Source organism: Chlorocebus sabaeus, chromosome 25 (assembly GCF_047675955.1).
Source record: "Chlorocebus sabaeus isolate Y175 chromosome 25, mChlSab1.0.hap1, whole genome shotgun sequence".
Classification (NCBI taxonomy): domain Eukaryota; kingdom Metazoa; phylum Chordata; class Mammalia; order Primates; family Cercopithecidae; genus Chlorocebus; species Chlorocebus sabaeus.
This window is the reverse complement of record NC_132928.1, coordinates 5586790-5597061: the sequence shown is the minus strand read 5'-3', so window position 1 is coordinate 5597061 and position 10272 is coordinate 5586790. Positions and strand designations below refer to the sequence as shown.

The 10272-nt window shown below is 42.2% G+C and overlaps 1 pseudogene; it reads right to left on the bottom strand.

Moving 5' to 3' along the window:
- Nucleotides 1-5004: 5004 nt before the first annotated feature.
- Nucleotides 5005-5380, bottom strand: LOC140710320 (zinc finger protein ENSP00000375192-like; annotated as a pseudogene).
- Nucleotides 5381-10272: the final 4892 nt, after the last annotated feature.

Genomic DNA, 10272 nt, shown 5'->3' with positions numbered 1-10272 from the left:
GAAAGCCAAAAAGCAATTTGATATTCACCCCTGAAGTCCTAAAAGGCTCAGGAATTGGTGGTATGAGGTTCTACTGGAAGTGAGGGGGAAGGAGGGCTAAAAGCAGATTGATTGGATGAAGCGTGTTTTAAGAACACATAGGATCCCTGGAGCTTCTTCTCCACCTCATCAGTAGGAGGCATATTATCTGGACAATAAGGCACTATTGAAGGTTGGCATACTGTTTGCAGGAAATTAAAGGGAGTATACTCAGCTCAGTCTTTTTTTCTTTTCTTTTCTTTTCTTCTCTTCTGACAGGTTCTCACTCCATCAACCAGGCTGGAGTACAGTGGTACAATCTGAGCTCCTCTGCCTCCCCAGCTCAAGCCATCTTCCCACTTCAACCTCCTGAGTGTCTGGGACCACAAGTGCACACCACCATGCCTGACAAATTTTTTGTATTTTTTTTGTTGTTGTTGAGATAAGGTCTCACTATGTTGCCCAGTCTGGTCTCAAACTCCTGGGCTCAAGCAATCCACTCACCTTTGTCTCCCAAAGTACTGTGATTGCAGGCATGAGTCACCATGCCTGGCCAGCTCAGCATTTTTTTTTTTTTAACAAACAAAATATTAAAGCATCTTCTCTACAGAATCCAACCAGTCCAAGAGGAAATACCAAAGAATTTCAACTTTAAGGGTTCCTCGAGGACATTCTTCCCTTCCACGGTACTGGTCCATGGCCTGTTATGAACTGGGCTGCACTGCAGGAGGTGAGCAGCAGGCCAGCGAATGTTATTGCCTGAGCTCCACCTCTTGTCAGATCAGCAGGAGCATTAGATTCTCACAGAGGTGTGAACCCTATTGTGAACTGCACATGTGAGGGATCTAGGTTGTGTGCTCCTTATGAGAATCTAATGTCGGATGATCTGAGGTGGAACAGTTTCATCTGGAAACCATCCCCCATCCCCAGATCATCATACAATGAAGCCCACAAATAAGCCCCACCCACATGCTCAGATCTTCCAAACAGCTTGCAAGAGTGCCTCTCTTGAATATAAGTAGCTATCTAAGACTCACCAAGCATCTGAGGCAAACCTCCGGTATGATAAACAGACCGCAACAAACAGAGAACAAAACACCCAACTTGAAGGAAACAGACTGCAGAGAAAATAAGACATCACAAAACTGTAATGAATAACCTTAGAAAGATAAGAAGATATTACATTCAAGAAATAAGGACATTTAGAGATTATTTGCAGAAATGAAAATCTCAGTGAAAGATTTGAAACATACTGTTGAAGAAATTTCCCAGAAAGTGGAGCAAAATGACAAAAAGATGGGAAATAGGAATGTAGAGATTTAAGGAAAATAAAAAGATCATTCGAGAATATCTAGCACTTGAACAACAAGAATTCTATAAGACAAAAGTACCAAACTTTCTTAGCACCAGGGACCAGTTTTGTGGAAGACAATTTTTCCACGGACAGGGATTGGGGTTGGGGGATGGTTTCAGGGTGAAACTGTTCTGTCTCAGATCATCAGAAATTAGATTCTCATAAGGAGCACACAACCTAGATCCCTCACATGGGCAGTTCACAATAAGGTTCACACCTCTATGAGAATTTAATGCTCCTGCTGATCTGACAAGAGGTGGAGCTCAGGGAATAATGCTCACTTGCCCGCTACTCACCTCCTACTGTGCAGCCCAGTTCCTAACAGGCATGGACTGGTACCAGGCCATGAACCAGTACCAGTCCACAGTCCAGGAATTTGGGAACCCCTGCTCTAAGAGAAGAATTGGGAAAAAAAAAATGAAAGGGAGGAAATTATGGAAGACATCATTCAAGAAAATTTATCAGAACTGAAAGGTATAAGTTTTCAGATGGAAAAGGCCCATCTAATCCCAGCACAATATGTGAAAATAGAACCACAGAAAAAAACACATGTACATGACATTTAAGAACACTGGGGTTTATAAAAGATTTCAGAAAAGAAAACAGGCCATATATAAAGAGTCAAGAGTCAAAATGTCTAGAATCCAGAAGAAAATGGAGCAGTGCTTTCAAAATTCTGAGGAAAAATTATTTCCAGCCCAAAATTCACATATCAATTAAGCATAAGGGCAAAATGAAGACATCTTCAGACATGAACTATCTAAAAATTACCTCCTATATACAGTTTCTTAGGAAAGTACTGAAGGATGTATACCACCCAAACAAAGGAGATAATGAAAGGAGAGAAAGATACTGATTGAGACTTCAGAAGTTTGGGCTTACCAGATACAAAATATAGGCATTTAAAGGAATAAAACCTACAAAATTAACAAAGGTACAAAGTTTACATATCTGCTTATGGTGGAAAAGCAACAACTTTCTCACATGAGGAAAACTGGGGAAACATAATTTCATTAACTGCCTAAGCACAGAACCAAATCTTTCATTAGGTTGTAATACCATAGCTCTAGGGTTACTCAGAAATAGAATGATGGTGTGTTCCTATGGGTTCCTCGAGGAGTTCATTCTTTCATGTAATTAGTTTGCTTACTTATTTGTTTGAGTGTGCATTTAGAACCTTAGTCTAAAACAGATTTAAGGTAACGTACTACTATAATATCTTCAGAGAGAAATTGAACGATCTGTGTGGTTTTCTTTACCCTCATTAAAAGAGATTTCTACTGATTGGCGAAAAAGATTATCTAAGTAGGAAAGTGGTACAATATTCTGGTATGCCAAAATAACATTAAGAAATTCTCTGCATCAAAACAATGCCATTCGGCTGGGCGCAGTGGCTCATGCCTGTAATCCCAGCACTTTAGGAGGTCAAGGCGGGCGGATCACCTGAAGTCAGGAGTTCGAAACCACCTTGGCCAACGTGGTAAAACCCCGTCTCTACTAAAAATACAAAAATTAGCTGGGCATGCTGGCACACGCCTGTAATCCCAGCTACTTGGGAGGCTGAGGCAGGAGAATCTCTTGTACCCAGGAGGTGGAGGTTGCAATGAGCTGAGATCGCACCACTGCACTCCAGCCTGGGCAACAGAGCGAGACTCTGTTTCAAGAAAAAAAAGAAAGAAAGAAAAAATGACATTCAAAATATGCATTTTGAAGCCAATATTTTGCAGATGAAAGAATATTATACACTGTATAAATACTTAGGGGAAGTCAGATTATTATTTTTGTAAGCTACAGAGATGAAGGTGATACTGTCAAAGATACCTTTTTGGTATAATGACGTGTGAAACTTTGTGATGAGAGCTATTTAAGGCAAGAGTTTAGAATGTGGTCATAAAATAACCCACTAATGGCAAACTATAGATATGTCAAAAAGACATTATTTTTCACTAGAAAAAAAAAGATGAGCCCTTTCTAGCCTGTTAAGTGTATTGATGGCTTTTGTGTTAAGTGTATTTTGGCAGAACTTTATTATTGTGAATCTCTTTCACTTGAAAAGCGTATTTCCAACATTTGTCACCTTGACTCCTTGGGGAGATTATTACACTGATGGATTCTTAAGCTTGCTTTACAGGATATAAAAATGTAGAGGATTAAACCATTTTTCCTTGGTCACTGCTAAGGGGACAGGCTAGGGACCATGAACTTAGATGGCGGCAGCCCTTTGCTGCCACCTCAAATTTCAAGCTTCAATGACATTTCAGAAAGCCTAGGAAGCTTTTAAATGTAAATGGAAAGAGAAATAGGTTGTGGCATTCCTAAGCCTATAGCAGGTCCTCCTAGATTCTAATAGAAATCTCAGCTTCAATTTTCAATATTTTGGTTTTGTTCAAAACTAATGCTGCACATATTTCCACTAACCATTAGTATAAGTAAGGTTTGGTGGAGAGCAAGCAGTCTCCATCAGCTGGTACTGGTGGAAATGGACCTGAAGATCGTTCATCCAGTCCATGAATATTTACAGAGCAGCAGTTGTGTAGTGCCCTCCTAATTCCGGCATAACCAAGTACCAGCTGTTAAGGAGCCTTCAAGGCCAGTGGGGAAATTGGATAATCACATACACAAAACGAAATAAGAACATAGGACTGTGCATTCTTAAATGATAAATGAATGGGGCAGGCATTAAGTAGCCATCAACTGGTTCTTCTCTTCTCTTCTCTTCTCTTCTCTTCTCTTCTCTTCTCTTCTCTTCTCTTCTCTTCTCTTCTCTTCTCTTTTCTTTTTCTGAGACGGAGTCTGGCTCTTGTTGCCGAGGCCTGGAGTGCAACGGCATGATCTTGGCTCACTGCAAACTCTGCCTCCTGAATTCAAGTGATTCTCCTGCCTCAGCCTCCCGAGTAGTTGGGACCACGCCTGGCCAATGTTTGTATTTTTAGTAGAGACGGGATTTCACCGTGTTGGCTAGGCTGGTCTCGAACTCCTGACCTCAGGTGATCTGCCCACCTCAGCCTCCCACTTTTCTATTTTTTTTTTTTTTTTTTTTGAGACAGGGTCTCATTCTGACACACAGGCTGGAATGCAATGCCGCTATCATGGCTCACTGCAGCCTCGACCTCTCAAGCTCAAGCAATCCTCCTGCCTCAGCCTCCTGACTATCTGGGACTACAGGTACACACCAACATGCCCAGAATTTTTTTTTTTTTTTTTTTTTTTCTGTAGAGAAGGGATCTCCCTATGTTGCCAAGGCTGAGCCACTAACTTTCTGAGAAGGGAGGTATCACTAGAGGATAGAGAGGTATCATTACTCAATGGAGCCCAGCTTCTTGTATTCAAATCTTGGCTCAGCCATTTGCCAGCCCTATGACCTGAAGCCAGTTACTTTACCTACCTCTACCTTGGTTTCTGATCTGTAAAGAGCCGAGGTAAGGGTGGGGATAATGTAGAAGCAAAAACTGACACTTTCCATTGTCTCCAATACGATCAAATGTCTTACATTCCACAGTCAGGAAAAAAAAAAACAGAACACTTTGAATATGAGACAAACCAAAATAAGTTACCCTGTCTCATTCTGACCCCCAAATAAAATCTTGAATACTTCCTACAAACTCCTTAAAAAAATATATCTCTTGCAGGCACAGTGGCTCATGCCTGTAATCCCAGGACTTTGGGAGGCCGAAGCGGGCGGATCACAAGGTCAGCAGATCGAGACCATCCTGGCTAACACGGTGAAACCCCGTCTCTACTAAAAATACAAAAAATTAGCCGGGCGTGGTGGCGGGTGCCTGTAGTCCCAGCTACTCAGGAGGCTGAGGCAGGAGAATGGCGTGAGCCCGGGACGCGGAGTTTGCAGTGAGCAGAGATCGAGCCACTGCACTCCAGCCTGGGCGACAGAGCGAGACTCCCTCTCAAAAAAAAAAAATGTATCTCTTGGTTTTGCTGTGTTGGTATCTGACGATATGTCATGACTTTCATGAATATGATCATGTGAGAAAGTTGTTGCTTTTCCACCATAAGCAGATATGTAAACTTTGTACCTTTGTTAATTTTGTAGGTTTTATTCCTTTAAATGCCTATATTTTGTATCTGGTAAGCCCGAACTTCTGAAGTCTCACTCTGTTATATTCTTTGCAAGTAAATGTTCTTTTTTACTTTTTCTTTTTCTTTTTTTTTTTTTTTTTTTTGAGATGGAGTCTCCCTCTTGTTGCCCAGGCTGGAGAGCAATGGCGTGATCTTGGCTCACGGCAATCTCCGCCTCCCGGGTTCAAGCGATTCTCCTGCCCCAGCCTCCTGAGTAGCTGGGATTACAGGCGCCCACACCCGACTAATTTTTGTATTTTTAGTAGAGATGGGATTTTGCCACGTTGACCAGGCTGGTTTTGAACTCCTGACCTCAGGTGATCTGACTGCCTCGGCCTCCCAAAGTGCTGGGATTACAGATGTGAGCCACCGTGCCCAGCCTTTTCTCTCCTTTTCTAAATGCTTCTGCCTCTGAGTCTTCCTTTAAGTTATGATAGTACCTACCTCCTAAAGCTATTGTAAGGATTGAATGAGTAAACATTTATAAAACACACAGCACAGTGCAAGGCTTTTGTTAAATAATAAAGTGGAAGCCAGGCGCAGTGACTCACGCCTGTAATCCCAGCGCTTTGGGAGGCCAAGGTGGGCGGATCACTTGAGGTCAGGAGTTCAAAACCAGCCTGGCCAACATGGTGAAACTCTGTCTCTACTAAAAATACAAAAAAATTAGCCAGGTGTGGTGACAGGTGCTTGTAATCCCAGCTACTCTGGAGGCTGAGGCAGGAGAATCGCTTGAACCTGGGAGGCGGAGGGTGCAGCGAGCCAACGTTGTCATCACGCCATTGCGCTCCAGCCTGGGCGACAGAGCAAGACTCCGTCTCAAAACAATAATAATAATAATAATAATAAAGTGGAGAGAATGAGAAGGCTTCCCAGAGAAGAGTAGACTTTACTTGGTCCAGAAAAATGCATAAGATTTAGATGGGATGAGGGAATGGTGTGAGGACAAGGATGTGACAGCGTGACTAAGGAACACTGAGTAACCTCGTTGGAATGGAACAAAGGACTCACTTTGAGTGCGATGAGAGAGATACCATTGATGGGAGTTTCCAGTTTTGAATTACACATTGAAGGGCTTGTTCTTGTTGGTGAAGATAATAGGGAGTCAGTGACATATTTGTACTCAGTGACATGACTTGGCCACAACTCTGCTGTAAGCAGAGTTTTCTTCCACAAATGCCTCTGGAAGCCAGAGCTTCCAGAAATTTAACTTTGTTTTGCATGCTGCCTGCTGCCTTTGCCGAAAATGAAGCACAGCACTGCTTCCTGCCTACTCCCTCCAACCTCCATAATGTCAGTGACTGCTGTTTCCTGCAATCTGCTTAGAGGCCACAGTTGAAGTTATTTTGTAAACTAATTAAAGAAGCCACAATTAGCTTCTTGCATATGTTCTAGCAGCATTTTTTTTTTTCTGCCCATTGTATTTGAGGTCAAACCACTTCAGCTCATGATACAATTTCTGTTAGCACATTGAGTGCTGTGCAACCTTCACTGAGAACTAGTTCCAGAACTCTACTGACACTGATCACAACACTAACCAAGAAGAGAAATTCATTTATGGACCAGTCTGGAGAGCATTGCTAATTATCTGTAAAGTACTGGTGTGAAGCTTGCTTTTGTTTTGCTTCTTCACTTTGTTTTCTAGCATTTGAAATTCTATACTTCCTTTTTGATTTTCTAATTTTTAACAAAAATTGACCAGAGGTGGTACCTCACGCCTGTAATCTCAGCACTTTGGAATGCTGAGGTGGGAGGATCATTTGAGATCAGGAGTTTGAGACTATCCTGGGCAATATAGCAAGACCTTGTCTCTACTAAAAATTAATAAAATACAAAAACAATAAATTTTAAAATTCAATGCAACAGAAGACAAAGAGCCTTTCACAATTTTCTGCCAGTCAAAATATTTGCCTGCCAAAATCTTTGACTCTACCTGAATCTTCTAACCCTTGGTGTTTTTCTGTCTCTGCAAGGGAGTCCAGAAGCTCTATGGGTGTGTTTCAGGGAATGTAACTATTCACTTGTAGCAATTTCAATGTACTTGGTAGCTAGATTAAATCATTTAGTCAGCATGGTATTGGGAAAAGAGCACTGGGTTCTTGTCCTGACCATGATACTCGCACATTGCATGTTCTCAAACAATACACCTACATTCACTAAGCCTGATTTTTCTCATCTGTAAAACAAGAGGGTTGAACTGGACTAGACAGCACCTAACATCCTTTCCACTATTAAAATTCTACAATCCATGATCTCATGTGTATTAATTAATCAAGATTCCCTAAGTCAAGTCATCACACTCTGGGATACACTCATTGTGATAGAAAGATTCTGACATAGCTCCCAGCGTTCCATGACTCTTGATGTTCATTCCCATATGTAATCCCCTGTCCTTCAGTGTGGCCTGGACCTTGCAACTTACTTCCAATCAGTAGAATACAGCAAACGTAATGTGATGTCATTTTCATGATTAAGTACAATACTGCAATGCCAGCTGATACTAATCTGATGCTAACCACCTGGGGTTAGAGCAGACTCCACAGATGTAAGGGCACAGTCCCCAACAAGACTGCCTGCATGTCAGGCACCAGCTACAAGTTTAGGCGTCCCCAGGCCACCATCACTTTTGAACAATGAGCTACAAGTTTGGGGAGATTTGACTCCTCCCACCACCAGGTTCAATAATTTACTAGAGCAGCTCACAGAATTCAGGAAAGTGCTACACTTACAGTTACAATTTTGTTATAAAGGATACAAATCAGAACCAGCCAAATGAAGAGACACACAGAGCAAGTTCAGGAAGGGTCCCACACAGAGTTCCTACGTCTGCTTGTCTGTGGGATCAGGACACATCACCTTCCTGGTACATCAATGTGTTCACCAGCCAGGAAGTATACCCAAACTTCAGTGTCCAGAGCTTTTTATTGGCATTCCATTATGTAGGCATGATTAACTGAATCACTGGTCATGTGATGTGATTAAACTCAATTTCCAACCTTCTCTGTTCCCTGGGATTTATGCTGAAAATTTCAACCCTCTAATCACATAGTTGGCTGTGCTGGAATGGCCAATCCCTATGCTGAAACTATATGAGGACCCATCATGAGTTATCTCATTAGCATAAATTGAGGTGTGGTTGAGGGGCCCACCATGAGTAACAAAGACATTCCTAGAACTCTGGAAATTCCAAGGATTTAGAGGTTTTAACCTCCCAGGAACCAGGAGCAAAGACTAGACTAACTTTTTATTGAACAACATTAGGTCCCAAAATATTGTGACTTTTGTCTTGCTAGTAGAAAAACTCTTTAACTGGCTTTGATGAAGCAAATGGCAAGGTATTGAGGGAAGCCTCAGTCAGTGATGCTGGAGAAACTGAATCTCATCAACTGTGTGAGTGAGGTTGGGAGTATATCCTTCCCCAGCGGAGCCTTCAGATGAGGCCCTTGTAAATGAAAAATAAAATGCTAAGCACTCCAACTGATTGAATGGACCCCTCCTCTCAGCCAAGGGGATATCAGAGAAACCTTTAAAAAACTAGTTTGGGCCATGATGGGAAGTTGGGAGTCAGATATGCCTCATTATACTCTCCTCTCTTTGGAATTCAGGCACAACTGACCATCATTAATATTAAAGCAGAGATCTTAAGACTGACAAAGCAGACTCTTTGTAGCAATAAGATGCCAAATTGCAACCTGACTCTGTGATAGCATCATGACAGTTAGCAGGCCCTGAAAGTAGTTTACCCTAAAATATAGTTCCCTGACTTTTTTTTTTTTTTTTTTTTTTTTGAGACAGAGTCTCACTCTGTCACCCAGGCTGGAGTGCAGTGGTGTGGTATCTCGGCTCACTTTAACCTCTGCCTCCTGGGTTCAAGCAATTCTTCCACCTAGCCTCCAGAGTAGCTGGGATTACAGGCATGTGTCACCATGCCCAGCTAATTTTGTATTTTTGGTAGAGACAGGGTTTCACGCTGTTGGCCAGGCTGGTCTCAAACTCCTGACCGTGTGATCCACCCACCTCGGCCTCCCAAAGTGCTGGGATTACAGGCGTGAGCCACTGCTCCCGGCCACCCTGACATTTTTTTAATGGCTCTGCAAAGTTAACTCGTGTAGGGGAAATCCTCTTCTCTTTCCAGGTCTGTTTCTGATCCTTAAGAGATTAGCTGAGCGTTTAGCACATTTTAAAAATCTGAATAGAAAATATTTGACTGGGCGTAGTGGCTCACACATAAGGTCAGGAGTTCAAGACCAGCCTGGCCAACATGGTGAAACCCCATCTCTACTAAAAATACAAAGATTAGTCAGGCATGGTGGCACATGCCTGTAATCCCAGCTACTTGTGAGGCCAAGGCAGGAGAATCACCTGAACCCGGGAGGCAGAGGTCGCAGTGAGTTGAGATAATGCCATTACACTCCAACCTGGGCAACTTAGCAAGATTCTGTCTTAAAAAAAAAAAAAAAAAGTTTGCCATCTATTTCCTGTGAGGGTGGCCACCTGTGAGACTTCTTCTACATAATAAGAACCTTGGTCTTCACAGCCCCTCATCTTAACCCAGACACTCCTTTCTATTAATTCCTAGTCTTTAGATATTAATATAACTCTTTCAACTAATTCCAATGAAAAAATCTTTGAATCCTCTTACGACCTGTAAACTCCCACTTTGAGCTGTCCCACTTTTCCCGATTAACCAATACATACCTTACATGTGTTGATTTGTGTCTCCCTAAAATATATGAAAGCAAGCTGTAAGCTAACAACCTTGGGTACATGTTCTCTGGACTTCCTGGAGCTATGTCACAGGTCATGGTCCTCCTATTTAGCTCAGA